We start from the raw sequence: 17,538 nt of genomic DNA on the forward strand, positions 1-17,538 counted from the left end.
TGCGGACACTTTTCCTGGTTTTCTTCTCGCCCTTTTATCCGTAAACCTCGACGAAGCGATCATCTTTGTCGCCTCGTTGTCGTCGTAGCGGCTTTTGCAATCCTTTGAGATTTTTACGTAAGATTCCCTTTTTACGCTCCAGCTACTCTTTGTACCGACAAATCTCACTGAGTCGATCAGACGAATTCACGTTTGTAATCCTCGAATACCTTCGTCGTCTTATACAAAAAAAAAAAAAAGAAAGAAAGTAAGAAAAGAAAAAAGTGGCAGAGAAAATTTTATTATTCTACAAACGCTAAACGTTTATTCATAAATTAATACAATTACAGAATTTTCATTTAACAGACAAAAACAAATTGTCATAATTAAAATTAAGAAAGTAAGTCAATGGCAGCTCCAGAAATATGGAATCGCGAATTCTCCGACGTTTTTAAATCGATCTCACGTCGGGCCAGCGAAAAATAATTATATATTTGAAATCGAGTCTTAGAAGTTATACGTGAAATCGGTATAACCATACGCTGATACCTCAAGCCGAGCGAGGATTCACAAAGCGGTCATTCTGAGAAATTACTTAAGTGGTTCAGCGCCATTCACTTCGATCGGGACAAAATTCGCCGAGTTAACGGTAGGAAGGTAAAGGACGGGAAGGCGGGGTCGTCAGTTTCTGGCACAGAAACGTAGAAATTATTCTAACTGCTGTGCCTCCGGGCGATGCGATCAAAGTTAACGGTCTTTACGCGCAGAAATAGCCTTACGCTCCGCCGTCGGTCACTTTCTGTTGTTTAAAAGGTCACGTTCCGAACTTCCTCGTTTGGATTATTCGCAGGATTCTCGATTCGCAAGATTAGGGACTTCAAAAGAATTGCGCGGATGTACAATGTCATGGCGATATCACGCTCGAGCAGCTGGCACACACCTGAAATTTCGGCTCGGTTGCTACACCATTTAATTGGTGAAAATCAAACGGAAAACACTACCAATTGCCTTTCAGAGGGACCTGACAGTTGCGGTTACAAATGAGTCTGGATCTTTCGTGTACTCATCTCCCTCGTAATGCCACATGGCGTTAAAAACGATGCCGACTTCCCTCTTTGTGCCACGCGTCCGAAAGTACCATATGGCCCTCTTCGGCACCCTCTTCTGATCTTCTCTCTTTCTCGGGGGTTGCGATGTTAAAATTAAGTGGCAGTAGATACGTAAGAGAGTGGGACGAGCTATCTCCCAAAAAGATAAGACGCAGCATTTTTTAAATTTATATTAAAAAAAAAACTGTAAAGTAAAGTATTAAAAAAAAAAAATGCTATTAATATTTTTAATTTGGATCAATATCTTAAATAATTTTTATAATTTACATTTTTTTAAATATAATGTAAGGAAACTAGTATAAAAATTATTCATTAGCAATGAATCTTACAAAAGTAGTCGTCACCTTGCTCGTTAACATATGCCGAGATAAATGAAATCAAATATATGTTACAGTAAAATTTATTATGCAATTGTTGAATGCAGGAAAACTAGTGAACGGCGTGGCTCGTACGGCATACATATACGCGCATAGATTTTCGCGAGACGCACCGCGGGTTGAAAGCGATAAGGGCCGATGTTTTTATGAAGTTACAATGGGTCATAGCGGCTTTTAAACTGTATCTCGCACCATGGTCCGGCATAAAACGGAACAGTGTCGCGTGAGAGTCATGGCACTTGAATGGTGGCGAATGCTTACGAAGTAGCGGACGATGCCGGACGCGCGCGCAACAATGTTTAAGAGCTGGCTCATATCGCGTAATCAAAAGCGAGCTGCGGAGACATTGGTTCCCCGTACCGCGTCTACAATGAGGGAACAAGTGGTAAGCACCGGCGGTCGCGCAACACGTGCTATTGTGCGTGCCCGAGACAAGCGCATAGAAGAGTCGCTCGAAGAAAAGGCCGTAAATCCCGAGGCTCCTCTCATGCAAGATTTCATTGTGAATCTTGCGCTTACAATCTCGCTCGTTTCATGGCAAATCCTTCGTCGAGAGAACCTGCGCGAAGGGGCCGACGTGTGTGGCCGATGCACAGCTACGCGGACACGTCCGCAAAATTCACCGCTCTCGCAATACCGCACGGCTATTACAAATAGAACGTCTCGAGGCAACGAGGATTGAGTTATCGGGGATATTTTTCAGGTAATAGCCCTTGACATATTTTCAGAATAATATCTTACGATACTCTCTCAAATCACGATTCGAATGTACAATTAATTGTTTAATTAGTAGTCATTATTATTTCTGCGGTATTAGATAATTTTGTTTTAAATTACGAAAGTATTCATAATTGTTAAATATTAAAATGCGGTCAGAAAAATAAGAAAAGCGTTCCGTGTCGCGCATTAATTATATTAATTGTCGACGTTACGCCGTGGAGTCTGTTTGAAAGACACATCAATTTTTTTTTCTTTTTTTTTTTTAAACGGATGCGATCTGCAGTCCAGTAGAAAACAAAGATGTTGGAGGAACGAAACCCGGCATTAAATGGTCGTTAAGAATTGGCTCGGTTTTTCGTTATTATGGAAAAATTCAGAGGGACCCCCGCAACAGCAGGTGAGACAAGTCTCCGGTAGAATGTAACTAAACGGAAAGCATCCGCCCTCGTTATTGGTCGTGAAACCGGTATCCTCGCATGGTGGTCAGTCTCTAAAGGATAGCTACACCCTCTATCGCTTTCCAGACACGTGGATCGATATATTACCAGCAAGGTGACGTGCCGCTCGTTCGACTGTCTTTGAAGATCTATATGCGGCTGTAGACACGCGTCATGTGTTAGTCGCACCCACGATAATCTACGGAGAAACCACTTTCAAAATTAAGAACTCTTAATTTAATATAAGCTATAAATGAGAATAATAACCGAACGCTGTCTAAGAAATTAAAAAAAAATATAAAAAATAAAAATAACAAATAAAATATATTATTTCAAATAATTATAAATAATTGGTTAGCCTATTGTATTTAGAAAAAAAAAAAAAAAAAAATCTTGCTTCTCACATAGAGGTCTTTGACCTCCCAGTCAGACCTGCGACCAGCTCGAGCCTTAATTCCTTTTCATTCGGCTGGAAACGTAATATAGTCGTTTTGGAAGTGACCAAAACTGCCGCATAAACGAGCCACAATGAAACCATGAGATAGACGTTGTTGCGCGGTGATTTCTTCGAGGAGCATCCGAGGACAAGACGTCAAGTATCCTTTCAGAACGATCGCGCGGGAAATGAAAGAGGGAGACGGCGAAGATAGACGTCACCTCCGGTAGTGTCATGTCGGAGACAGTGTCCGAGTCTTTGTCGGATCATGGACTGCGTCCCGGTACAGTCTTCGTCCTCCTGCGCACAATGGCAGGTCCACGGTGCAGTCGGGGAACGTTGAATGCGAGTAAATGACCTCCATTCACGGCGGATCGCTCACCATTCCATTGAAGAAACGATCCCGGGTGGGCCCACTTCTCCTGGGATCTCTAAGACGAGATGTAGGTGCACGTTCAGAAATTTAACTCGTCGAGCCGACTACGAATTTTATTGAGAAAACGATTTGTTTCCGGCACGAGCCTCCTTGACCGTACCATAAAGATTTTAAGAAAAACTCGCGTGCATTTTCGGTCATTCGAAAAAAGAAAAAGAAAGAAAAAAAATTGCTAATTATTTATATCTGTATTGACATTTTATAAGTAACACAGGTTAGATTGAATGTGCGGTGATCATAGAAAGCATTCCATAAATATTTCATATAATAATTATTTAAAGGATACCTTCCCTGTGTCTTCCCTAACAAGCAATTAACGCTAAAAGTTAGATATCTACATTCCTACGGTGTGCAATAAATTCTTTAACTACCAATTACGTATTCTCAATAAGTTTGCGGCTTACCCAAGCGAAAGGCCCATCTTTAAAAGCGTGCTCTTTGTGCGCAGCAGCATCAGGCGTATTCAAATAACTTCGCGGACGGGGGGGAGGGAAAAAAAAAGTATCGGGAGGAGAAGCTAAGGAATTCGCAGTTCAAGTAAACAAATGCGGCAACGCGAAGGCACGTTTCGCAAAGGGGTACCGTCGGCCCCGCGAGAGTACAGAGCCGGCTGATGCTGTCGTCGTCCGCTGTCGCGTACCTGACGCTTCGGGACAGGTAAAAAAAAAAAAAATTGTGAAACGGCGCTAGCTGAGGGATAGTTTGCGCTAGGAGAGACGAGACGAAAGGCACGCCGCCGGTCGCTCGGGCATCCACGGCCGGCTTCCAGTCAACGGTGCCAGGCAACGTTTCGTTAATTAACGTGCAGCTCGTTCGCCAGATCGGCTAATGTTAATTGCGTCGACGGTTGACCAACCTGCGCCGCCTTGCCAGTAGGCGTGCCTCACCGCGTGCTGTTAAATGTCCCGTTCCATATATTCCACGGCCGTGCATTTATTTCCAAAGCGGCCTTTTATCGCGCCCCCGATGTACCGTTCCGGTATAATCCCGCCGCGTGCCGCGGCTAATGAATTTTAGCTAATAAACCGCGCTCTGTAATACGGCACGGTCGATTATCCCTCCGTCTTTCACGCGCTCGTTATCGTCGCGACGATACCATTATGCCTTGTACCTCACGATAATACACGTGGTCGCGACAAATCTCGGTTAGGCATTTTACTAACGAGCACCTTCGCCCTCACAAGTCGCCTGCTGAAAATTGAACCACGAATCGATTTGCCTTTGTCCGATTCGCAAAGTGTTAGCGCTGAAAGAGACTGCCCATTCGTATTTTCTCGGGGCGATAAACGTTTTACTTTTACGAGAGGCACGACACGATTCTCGGTATATCGATAAGGAGAGGAGGAGAATCCATTGCTCGTGTTAGCGGGAGGAAAACCATTACGTCATAGCGCTAATTAGTAACAGTTAATGATCGAGTGTTGTTGGCGATTCTATTTTTATCGGAATGTGGCCACGGGGCTCCGATGAAAATCAGGAATCGCGAGAGGGGTCTTTCCCGGTAGCCACGAACCAATGTTTGCGCAATTATTGCGGCCTCCGGGACGTTAGGGCATCGGTAGGGTTGTCGCACTCTCTACGGCCGATCAGTTATCTACGGCTAATTAACACGGCCCGTTAATGAAGCCCGCGTACTCTTTCTCCCTTTTTCCTTTTCTCTGTCCCTTCTCGTTCTCGCTCGCGAAGTACGAGGCTTCGCATAGCCATAATCACGGCGTCCGATATACTATACTTCGACACGGTATTCGCGCGCGGTGCCTAATTAGTAATTCTCGTCTTCTGCTCTTCCTTCTCTCTTTCTTTTCTTTCTCTTTTTCATTATTTATTAATTTTCTTTTGCTTCGCTTACCGCGCTTCTATTTTTTTTTTCAAATTTTACATGTTAAATATATACGAGCACGTGTTAGAACTTGCAGACAATAATATTCGATCTCGCCCAAATTTAAATTAATTACGCAATTAGTCGGGGCAGCTATCTCGTTAGAATCGTGACAAGCGAGCGCGAAAGGGGATCTGTTGGTACGTAATATTCTTGTCTGGAAAGACTGTGCGAAGGGAAAAATGACGATGCCACGATAAACGTCAGTTTGTATTCGCAGCCCGTTGATAAAGACGTTGTTTCATAAATTAGTATAACACGGTTGCCTCGTGCAATAACGTTACTTTACACGGGTGATATCGGCTTGATATCTCCGTGCTTACTAATAATAGACTCGCTGATTGCGCAATTAATGCCTTCAAGCGCAAGGACACCTCCAATAAATTGTTGATAACGTAACGTTTGTCACGTCTATTTTCACCAACGCGTGTGTCACTTGAATAATATCTCAGCAACTGTTCGCGAAGTCTAATCGATTAAGCAGAATTCTGTAATGTATATCGTTATATACGCGCGATAGGTGTGAAAAGGTGAAAGAACGTTAGCAATCTAAATTGGAAACCGGTAGAACAAGTAGGTGGATTCATAGATCATTTCATATTCATTCATTTCGCGTTTGCACGCGCTTACCAATTTCCTCGGGCAATACTTAACATTGTGAAAATCCTGGGGGATTTTATTTATCCCAGATGTAACAACAGAGCGCGTGCCATTTATCTCTCGCTTATTCAGCATTAAAAAAAAATTTATATTTCGTATTTTATTTTATTTTATATTTAATAATGCTCGGTAACAAACTACGGGTGTACGCATTTCTTTTTTAGACTGATATAGGCAAGATATAAGTAATTGAGTTAATCGACGTTTACCACGATGTATCCATAAAGCAGAAACGCTGATACAGCGAATTGAAATAAATTCTTTTACGGCGCGTTAAACCGCGTAAGGATGATAGACGGACACGGGGGGCGCGGGCGGCAGGCAGCGAGAGTGGCGAGTGGTGGGGATGCGAGCGGTAGGCGGCTAGCGGTGAGCGCGAGCTACGTGACTTCCCCCACCATACTCAATTCGGTACAGGTAGGCTACGCAAGCAGCACGTAGGCAAGAGAGAGAGCACGCGGTCGCACCGGAAGTAAGATAATTATTAGATTTACGGAGACGAATCCCGGCGCAAATCACATCCACCGTCCTTCCCTCTGCACGGAGAATACGGGCGAACGGTCTCTGTCTCTCTAAAGTAAGTTCGATCCCCGTTTACGAATTAATCATACGCATATTACCGAGGCGATTATTTTATGCTCGTCGAAAGATCGCGTAGTGTAAGTGATGCGTTGAGTACGTGATCTCTTCGGGCCAAGTTGCGAGCAATTCGATCGAAAATGAGCATTCATTGTTCCCAACAGCGTTTCTGCCGGCCAGAAACTTCCGGGCATAGTCGGCGAAAGTTTCGTTTAATGTACGATGCGTACCTGTTGAAGCGGGTGAGGTTAAGCAACGGTCGCGACTCATAACACTCGCGTTATATTCACGTTAATAACTTTAAGCGCACTAGCTGCCGGTCAAGGACGCAGTTAGGTAGGATTCATCGACGAATATTGTCATTTATTAATCGTTCTTATTTCTGTTTCAGACGGAGATCTGAAGTGCCACACAGTCTTCTATTCAATACACGAAGTCTTGTGCGCCGACGAGGACCTGGACATCTCATTCTAGACATCCTGAGAGGAGGAGGAGGCCTCGGAAAGGCATCGGGCATCGACGCAACAACTCGAAGGTAAGAATCACTTCAGCTTTACATAGAATTTTTTTTTCTTAAGACTGGCTTGATTCACAGCATGTCACTAATTTCCATTTTCTATCTCTTTCTGTTACAGATATTACCGCCGACATTAGTAATGATACGAACCGTAGCCGGTTCGTCGGGCGTTTCGGGAGTGCCGGTAGTTATCGCGCGTTTTTTTTTTTACAATTATCTATTTACGGGAACACGGTCGCGAGTTTCCAGTGCGCGGAAGGATGGCTCGACACGTCCCATCTGAGGGGAGGAGCAGGCCCGGGGGGCATCCTGCATCGACGGAGCAACTTTTAAGTAAGAATCAATTCCTTTTTACATAAAATCGCTACCTTTGTTGTTTTATATTTTCAGCATGTCTACAATAATGTCTTTCACTTTTATGTTACAGTCACCCGCTGTATCGTCAACTCCGTTGCTGCGCATCGACCGGTGAGTCGCATGAATTTTTATAATACGTTCTAGGAAAAAGTTACACATATAGGAAAAATTAAAAATTAAATTAAAAAAAAAATAAAAATAATAAGACAGTAAAATAATAAAAATGAAGCTGACAATCAACTCCCGCAGCACGAAAAGTGCCAAGCGAGATAATCAATATGCATCGTGAAATATTCGATTCTGTATAACACGGATTTTTTATGATAGGACTAGACGTTACTTAATTAATTTAAAAATAAAATATCAAAGTACCGACGACTACTAGGATTTAGTATATACATTTTATAATACGGGTTACGTCCCTCGCACAACTTAGACGCCGCGATCCCTGCATTCCCTTACAACTACAACGCACAATATCTGTATCATTCGTGAGAAAAAGAAACCGACCGGATACTCGGGATTTCGCGATGCTTGCGACGAATCCGTCACTTAAGCCGGACGACTTCTAACCGATGCGCCGTACATTTATCCGGATTCCTGTAGGATAATCTCCGACTTTTTACGACGTTGGATATCGGTGCAGCGTAGATAGAGAAATAAGTCATGCGCGTGTAACATTGGCGAAACCGTGACGAACCCGACGGCGTCACGGAGCCGCTACGACTACACAAAATGCTCCTTAATCCAATTCTAGGAGTATTCAGGCCGGGTCGTTTCCTGTCCATTCGCGTTATACATATACCGGCGAAGTAGAAGGCGCGCATACATACGTATCGTTCGTGCGTGCGTCCAGGGTTTCATAAACTGGATTACGCCAGATGAAACGTCCGTACGAGACGCATCCGGCTGCCCGAGAGGAGAGAGGCCATTCAGAGCGACTTCGCTCGCTCCTTTCCGCTCTGCAAGCTGAACTCCCCCCGTTTTGCTTTTCGTTCTTTATCTCTTTCTCGTAGTCTTCTTTTTCCTCCCGCTATTCTCTCCTTTTACCTCTTTCTCCTCCCGCGATCTCGCTTCTTTCGCAGAGACAGGATACGGAAACTGACGGACGCGGGAATCACGATCCCTTTTGTCTGTCCCGCGGGCTCCGGCCCGGCCGATTTAAGTCTTGAATTCCTCTCACGTTTCGATATCGGGGGGATAAAACACTTAGTCCCGCGAGATAAAGCGCAATCCGCGCCGGCTCGTTAATACCGAAACAAGTTGGCCGTTTATCTGTTTTCACAATGCAAACACGCGCGATAGAATGTACTTATTTCACTTAATGGAAGCGTGTATACGCTCAATATAAATCATTTAATTCAATATTTCTACTTTTACAATTGCAATAAAATTATGCGACATAATAAAGTGCTTTCTTTAAGCGTAATATACTTTTAACGAGTTATACGTAGACAGCGGCAAAAGATTAATGTATGATATATCGCTCGAGTTTTAGTGCCCAGCCAAGAGTGGCAATTGACTGAATGCGAATTTAATGTTCAGTAAATCAAGCTATGTCGATAAAAGTGATTTAATAGTTACGCCTCATAGTAAAAACTTACCTGCGTAACGGGCTATTTTTATATATTTTTTTTATTTATTTTTTATTTTACTCCTTCGTCTCTCTTTCCTCCGCGGGATATAAATCTATGCTAAACGCCACGCTTGTCGGATCCACCTCGCCGTTAAGGCACTATTAGGCATAATCTGCGCGAGCTTTTCAACCGAGCGAAATTACCGCGACCGAACGGAAATGCCTCGGCGAGCGCAAGCGAAATACGCTAAAATAACCGCATCGCGCGCGAGATACGAGCATCGAGGGGGAAAGTGCGTGACAACCGGTAATGGGTCATTAAGCTTCTAACGACTGCGTAAATCTATACCGTCGACTTTGTTACTCCGCAAACATCACGCCGCGAAAATGCCCGGCGCGACGTTTCGTCGCGCGATACGATCTAAAATCCGTGTAAGCCCTCTTCCACGGGGGATTCCTCGCGGTCGCTTTTACGATTCGCCGCCTCGAGACGTCGATGGAAACGACACCGGTTGGATTGATTAATTTGCGCCGCAACGTGTCCGAACGGTCCGACATGCTAATTTATCGGGGATTAGCGTACGCGCGACACAGCGTTAGAAACATAATAGCGCTGCCAGATTGTATTGGGAGATTTCGCGCGACTTGGACTAATACGCGGATAGCGCAAAATGGGATTAATGCCGCGAAATCGCGCGAGGCACCGAGAAATAAAGCCGCGCGTCGAATCCGATTTATCGGGCTGAAAGGGCAGATCGTCCACGGATCGTCCGCGGCCTACGAAACCGCATAGCGAGATGCCCGAGGTGAAACGCACCCGTGTCATTTTGTCTCGTTAGGATACACAGCCAGGGGACGCGGCGTCTCGCGGGCAATGTTCTCGATCGACGTGGCTGACACCTCCGTGCTGTAGGTACGCTTATAAGGCGGACAGCGGTAACGATTCCCTGACACCTCGCCTTAATAAATACGATTGGCCCGCACGCGCTTGCCTTGCACGCGTCTTCGTAACGGAAAAGAAAAATAAAAAAGAAAAAGGATAAAAAAAAAAAGGGGCAGAGGTGAGCAAAAAGAAAGGTAGTATCTACCTTGCTGTTTTGACGTTTCATTGAGTGACTTTCGCGAACGTCACATGGACAGTTCCTCGTGTCTCCCTATCGAAGATCTCCTCCGGGAGGAGATCCGCGCGCCTCGGGCTCATCTCTTTAGAGAAATATCGAGGGAACGATGACGGCGACCGAGAAGAAGGTGGATCCATCATTGATGTCGCGTCGCGCAGTCCTCGGGTGGAATTTTAAGCAGTAACATCTTGTCGACCGCGGGGACTTGTAGTACCTACCTTTTTGCTCGATACGGACCTAATTTCGCGCGTTGGGTGGCGCGTCGGCTTGTCAAAGAGTTTCCGTGGGTAGAGGGATAGTAGGAAAGCACAAAATAATTCAAGGATCGGCTAAATAGTTTTAAGATTTTAAGTTTGATGGTACGTTCTATAGAAATCACAAATAAATCTTTTTAACTGTAAAATATTTTATTCTTAATACTTGATAAAATACAATACAGAAATTCTAAGATAAAAATCAAATTATTAAATCAATTTGCTTCAAAATATTTCTTTTTTAGATATTCGTAGGCGACGCAGTAGGCAGGTAGATTAATTCCGTTGAATTCTGAATACAAATTTGAGTCAAGTGTTCGGGTAGATTCGACATAATTTTATTTTTCTTTTTTTTCTTTTATTTTTTTTCTTTTCGCCGCATACTTTTTGTCGCTGTCTTCTCTTTCGCGAAATCAAAACGCAGGATCAACATCTCGTTGAAAGTCGCGGCGCACCGTAAATTCGTACACGCAGCGTCCGGAACCTGCTTGAAGTGTACATGGAAGGGAGTCGTCTTCGCAACGGTCGCTCCATCGTTCGTTTCTTCTTTTTCTGCCTCTTCTTCTTCCCTACCTTCTCGGTGTGGTGAGATTCGTGAAGATAGCTCGGCACGGTAGCTCGTCAGAGAGCCGCGATGAACCTTCCGTGCGCCGTAGCACGTGCGTGTCCGAGCGATACCATCGGTCGTAACTCGATATTGTTTCACTCAAACAAATTAGGGGAATCTTGAGTCCGGGGTAGAGGACCCCAGGTTTCCAGAGTTCAAGTCCGCTTAGCACTTTTCTCGGAACGAAAAGCAATCGTCTACTTTTGCGCCGGTTACAATATACAGGAGCAATCTATTAAGTATACACTCCGCACTTGCGTATTCCTTGAACGCAATTGCCTTTCGATACGACTCTAAATTACATTTTACCTCCAGAAAATGATTCGTAAATTAGCACCACATTTTTTTATCCGTATCTCTTACAATTAGACCGGTTAAAATTTGTATGAAGTAGCAAGAAACGATATATAAAATAATCACGCGGAAAAGGAATTCATTTATCGCATTGATCGTAAAGTCGATCGTAACGTTGATCGTAAATTACACGACTGGATGCGTGTACTACCGCGACAATTATCATAACGCGCATCGGGTTACATATTTATGTGCTCGCGTGAGAGAATGACTATACCGAAATTAAAAAATCGCCCCGAAACTTAAATCGCGTCGCCGGCAATTGTGTCTTTCTGCGAGATTTTCTTTTTTTTTTTTTTTTTTGCCAGGAAACTTTACCCTTTTTATGATTCGCAAATGAAGGTGAGGGATGTTCATGTGGCGTGCGTGGTAAAGGGTTGGGCCGTGGGTTGTAAGGTTTCACGAGCTCTTCTTGTAAATCACGCCTAGCCCTCGGCGGTATAATTGTCGGCGTTAATAAACCCGCGACGTCGACAGAGCAGTGTTTATGCTCCTTTATGCGCGGTCGACGTAGGTTTCTGAGGGTGCCCTAAGCGGCATGTTAACGCGAAACTCCGCGTTAACTCGCCGCCAACTTGCCCGCCGGGTCGTTAAGTTAATTGATCTGTAAGTTGAGACGGATTTCCGTATCTACAATGTTCCACGACAACGCGACGGATTAACGTTCGTAAAATTAACCGGCTGTTTTCTTTCCGATATCGGTCATTTCTGCGTCTTGTTCTTCGCGGTGCAATAATTCGATACATTAATAAATTATATTCGACAAAGATATAGAAAGATAATATTAATTCGAACTTGAAATATATTTCAACGTTTTAAATTTATACACGTATACTTAAATCTAAACGTAATTAAATATTTTTTAGACAATCGTAAATTATCTTTACGTAACAAATCATAATTTCTGAAGCAATTTCGTGCATTGCGATAAATAATAATTTTTGATAAATCTTTCACTAACGTCATGTAGTTGTTAACAAAATATCATTGTTGTTACAAATTTGCGTGGGAAGAGTTTTCGGCGTTCGCTGAACGGATCAAAGTTCCGCGTTCACGTCGGCATTGTCTAAGGGCGCCTCATTACGCGAGACCTAATAATTAGTAGCGAGCATATCGTGAATGATCTCTTTGTAAGGAGCTTGCGTGTCAGGTGTCATCGTGCCCGCCTCCTCGCCTACTCCGACTTTGCTATCTCATCATAGTCGCGTCCACGTCTACTGTCTCTTTCTGATTAACGGCCCCTCATTACTGGCTCGATGCCGCGCCATGAAAATCATCATGCTCGACGTAGCACCGTGCGTGTCCCGAGAACGAACTTGTCAAGAGACGTATTCGTCTCTTAGGGTGGTATCAAGTCCTGACGACTTGGGTGGCGGGCAAGAATCGGTGTTAAAATTCATCCAGTTCGACCGATCAGAAAAAAAAAAAAAAAAAAACGCGAACAAGGTTCTGAACACATGAACGTTTCTCGTCCGCGTTTAATAGAATCTTTGATATATTCAGCCGCGCGATCAAACTTGGCATATAGACAAACATCGATTGGTAGCATGTTAAGAAAAAGCGCCTGAGCCTTTAATGGCCGGCTTTAAGATATTATGATCGAGGCTGCTGTTAGCCTCTTTGCTTTAAAGTGAAACAAGATGCAATGGAGATAATGTGTAAGGAAGACGGGTGGTCAAACCGTCGGACGTAATCCGCGGTCTCATCTGGCGACATTGTAAGCCCAAAAAGGGGACTCCGCCTGCGCTCCGGCGAGCAAAATTAATTCTCGCGTGAGATCGAAATGCTCCTCGCTTGGACAGAATTGAACATTTGGACTTGTCAGGGTTAATAGGAATATTATATTTAAAAGATCGCAAAGTATTTAAGAAATAAATTAATATTTTTAAGCTTTATATATTTTTGATAATGGAAATTAAAATTAATTGACGTATGCCATACATATAATCGAAAATATGCCGCGCTCCTTGAGGAAATACAGTACGTAACACTATTTAAAAAGATATAGTTTGTCTCACCGGACGAGTATATTAATTTACATTTTTCCATAGCCCGGAGCATTTCATTAGCCGCATTAACATATCATTGCGTTCGCCTATCTCCCTCCTTCCCCTCTTATTTTCCCTTCCGGGCAAATACATAAATTATTGGTATGACTTTACGGCGATCTTTAAAATTTTACGAGCAAAATTACGTACTCGCGCGCGGATGACAAATTAGAACAGGATTCCTGGCCATTGATCGTCGCGAACATTACAACGAGCGGCAACTAATTATCGGCATCCAGCTAATGCGGACTAATAAGTTCGGTTCGACCTGCGCGAATCGACATTGCGACTAATCGAACCGCCCGTATGCGACCAATAAATTCATGCTCTGATTGCATGTAAAAACGGCAATTACCGGTGGCTATCATGCGTGAAGATATCACGCTAAATTACACCCCGTTAAGTTTACTTTCCCGCGCTACCACTACGTGAGGTGGATACTCTTCCTGCCGTAAAAAGAAATAAAATAAAATAAATTCAGATACGTACAATAACGCGAGTAACAGAGAAGTGACTTACATAAGATGACTTTCAATGCACAGAGTACTGCAATCGGAGCGAAGTTCTTATCAGACGACGTACCTGTGTCCCACTATTTAGTATATATATTTTTAAACGTTTCAAGGAATAATCAAATAATCGTATTTAACGAAAAAAATGTCTTTTTTTTTTAATTCTTTTTATTTTTTATACCGCGCGCGTCACTTCTCGAACGTAATCGGATGATCTTATCGGGGAACGAGTTTGATTGCGAAGAATTTGCGCCGGGAGGTCAGGCACGGGCGAACACCGGTATCCGCCGATTGAAACCGACTTAATGAGACCCCCGTTCGGCGTCAATCGAGACGAAGTTCCTAATCGTTATTCCAGCGGTAATGTTAATCGCGCTCGTGTTCCAGCAAGAAATGCGGGGGACAGAGACCGCAATTGCGTTCCAGGGATCTCTCTTATTAAAATCGCTGACCCTCGACGGCGGGCACGGTTTCTACGAGGCCCGCCGATTGTCCGTGCCCGTCATATAACTCGTGAAAGTATCGCTGCCGCTTTATTGCCCATAGTTTTTACCACCGAGCGTCTTTTTATATTCGTTTTCGAAATACGCCATTGAACCGTAGACACTGACCACTTCGGCCAGAAACTCACTCGCTCTCAAATTAATTACGTATTACCAGTAAGTAATTCTTTTTTTTTTTAATTGTTTGGACCGTGTAGTCGCTCGATAACATTCAGACGTATGATTTACATATATTTTAATGAATTTTAATTAAATTTGGTACGAACTTGCTCTCCCGAATTATTTTGCAACGCTATATTCTCCCCGCTCCAACAAGCGCGTATAGAATTGTTCTTCTTTCGTAATGCGCGTCGTGGCGTTCGATTTTTCCGTAAGGAATGTGAATCTCAGAAATCGGTCGATTACTTGGAGGTCAAAGCACCGAGTGACGCAGTCCGTGAAATTCGCCTTGTGGTACCGGGCGGCGAGCGCGTTCGACGGAAAAGGGTGAGACGATTCTCGACGCATTCGGTCCGATCGCGATAATGGCGACGACGATCGCCGACAGGAAGGTAGTTTGATTGGACGTGCACCGATCGTGTAATTAGACACGCCTCATATCTCGTCGATAGCACTGGGGAAGAGCTTAGGCATTGCGAGACGCACTGAGAAGCGGCCCGAGAGGGTCCACGAGGTGAGGGACGACGCGGGCATACGCGCGAAAGTATCGGCGAATCGCTTTACGTGGGTGTAGGCTTACGTTACGGTCGTTCTTCTCGTTCACGTATTTTGAAAAGTCTATCGGTGTGTGTCTTCATTATGAACAGCCGTGAGAGCATTTAGATGATATCGTAATGGCAATTACCCGCCTGATCTCTCTCTCTCTCTCTCTCTCTCTCTCCGTTAATTTCTTCGCCGGTCGGCTTGGTGGTCGCACCGATTAATATTGGTTCTGCTCATTATATACAGCGATCTCTTGCCAATCATATCTGCTCCATTGTAGTCGTCAACGTTCGCAAGCCTTGTCGTGGGTGTGTGACCGCTGGCTTAGCCCTCGCCGTTTTCCGGATCGATAAATTATTTTCTTAACGAATATTATCGATCGTTCATTGATATTAAAAACGTATGAGAATATTACTGCGTGAATAAAAAAAAAAATAATAATAAAATAATAAATTACGAATAATTTAAATTAATTATTATTAATTTAAATATTAAATTCTGTTTTGATTAATATTACGAACTGTTATTTAATACAACAGTAGCGAGTAATATTTTATTTTCTGGTAATTAGAATAATCTTCTCAGTATTAAAATTTCGTGTTGCTTTCGATGATTAATTATATTTATGGATTAAAAATCGCGGTAGCAAGAATGCCTAATGACGATTGTAACACGCGAGTGTAATGACACTGTCTCAGAAAAGGCATGGCGTATTCATCGTCGCGCGCTTCAAGTCTCGATAACCTTCTGATTGAACGTATAACGAAGTAGGCAAAGTGGCAGCGGGTGCCACCGGTATAGTCCCGCGCTCGCGGCTTCGCTCGCTGTATAAATGGTCCGTAATCTCAGGACGAGTAGGACCACCGCGGCCGGGCCGTGGTCCCTGGCGTGTAATACGACAGATCCGTAACTCATATCAGGACGCCCACACCCTCAGGTAGCGGCGACAACGCCGGACAACATCGGACACCCAGGGCGAGGACACTCAATTAGGTTTCCTCTCCCTCGACCAACCGTCCGCCGATAAAACGCCCAGGCATATACGCGCGTGACAACTTCTGCCGGCCACCTGTCATTCACGATACGCTTGCGCTTCGCGAGAATTAATGCGATTATTTATGAGATTTTCGCGTTACATTAAAGTTATTAATGCTCGCTTCAACTTTCTTGTTATTCGATCGTCTACGGATCGCGTACGGATCGGCGTAACTGCCACTGGCGGATAAGTCGTAATCTTACGCGGTAATTTTCCACCTTCGAACCGAGAATATTTCCTCGCGTTTCGTGCTTTTCTACGAAACTCCACGCGGTATCTCTGACGCGGCCACGAAAGACTGCCACGCGCGCTGCAGGTGTCCACGTGAAACTCCATTAAATGGCTAAGCGCATCCTTTAAACGTTCGTGATTGATAGATCCCACGGGTTTCGCGACACCGCGAGAAGCGGGATGACGCTCCCGGAGACACGCAGGAGAAATCGATCCCCTCCGCGAGAAATATCCGCGTACTCTACATCACGAGAGGTCATTAGGCTCCCAAGGCTCGGTCGGAATCTGCGATGTCGTCGACGCGGGACGATAAATTTCCGAGGTGGTCCGCCCGAGGATAACGAGGATTTAGAGACAGCGTAGAGGGATTTGCGCGAAACGATGGAAGGAGAAAGAAAGAGGATTCTGCCCTTAACCCTAGGTGAAGCCCGTTGATCCCGGTGCCTCCGCGAAGGGGGACGTCGTCGTCGTCCTCGTCGTCGTCGTCGTTGTCGGAGTTGTCGCGAGGAAGGCCGCGAGGGGCATTCGTAACGATCGTAAACGTAAAGGCGTAAAGAGCGTAAACGCGAGCGTAAAGGGCTTAAAACGTGCCTCGTAAACCGAGCTAACAATGTATGCAGTGCGCGATAGCACGGGACCTGAAATGCTGCGGAGAAGTGCAGTCTCTGGACAGTCGCCGGACAACGTAGATCCTCAGCTCGCTTCTTTTTCTTTCCCCCTCTGCGATACGTTTGTCCTTTTCGCTTTTCCGCTCGCGCCGTAGTTCCCTTCTTCGTCGGTGCCCGGAACTCACGGAGATATACGAGCGAGTGCAACCTGCCCGGTAATGAATGCATGCCATAAAACAAGGATGCCTTGATTTACTCGCCGGGCTAATGTTGAACGCGCAGTATTAATAAATTATCGGTTATTAAGTGCACGGCCATCCGTTTCCACCGTCAGGTCACCTACCCGTGAAGCTCCTCCTTATCTAGATGGAGTGATACTGATTGCCCGACGATGGTAGTCTATTAGAAATCCGCGTTCGATTAATTATTGAATTTGTTACGCCGTAATAGAATCGCCAAAGAAAGCAGGAGAGCTCGTTTACTACTGAGCATCGAGAATA

General features: G+C 44.5%; 1 long non-coding RNA gene across 1 annotated transcript; it reads left to right on the forward strand.

The window, feature by feature from the left end:
* The first annotated feature begins 7,019 nt into the window (after positions 1-7,019).
* On the forward strand, positions 7,020-7,645 carry LOC139109314 (uncharacterized). Its single transcript, XR_011546819.1, has 3 exons — positions 7,020-7,147; positions 7,248-7,462; positions 7,557-7,645. It is a non-coding gene; the product is annotated as an uncharacterized lncRNA (long non-coding RNA).
* Positions 7,646-17,538: the final 9,893 nt, after the last annotated feature.

This window comes from Cardiocondyla obscurior, linkage group LG17, assembly GCF_019399895.1.
Source record: "Cardiocondyla obscurior isolate alpha-2009 linkage group LG17, Cobs3.1, whole genome shotgun sequence".
NCBI classification, from domain to species: domain Eukaryota; kingdom Metazoa; phylum Arthropoda; class Insecta; order Hymenoptera; family Formicidae; genus Cardiocondyla; species Cardiocondyla obscurior.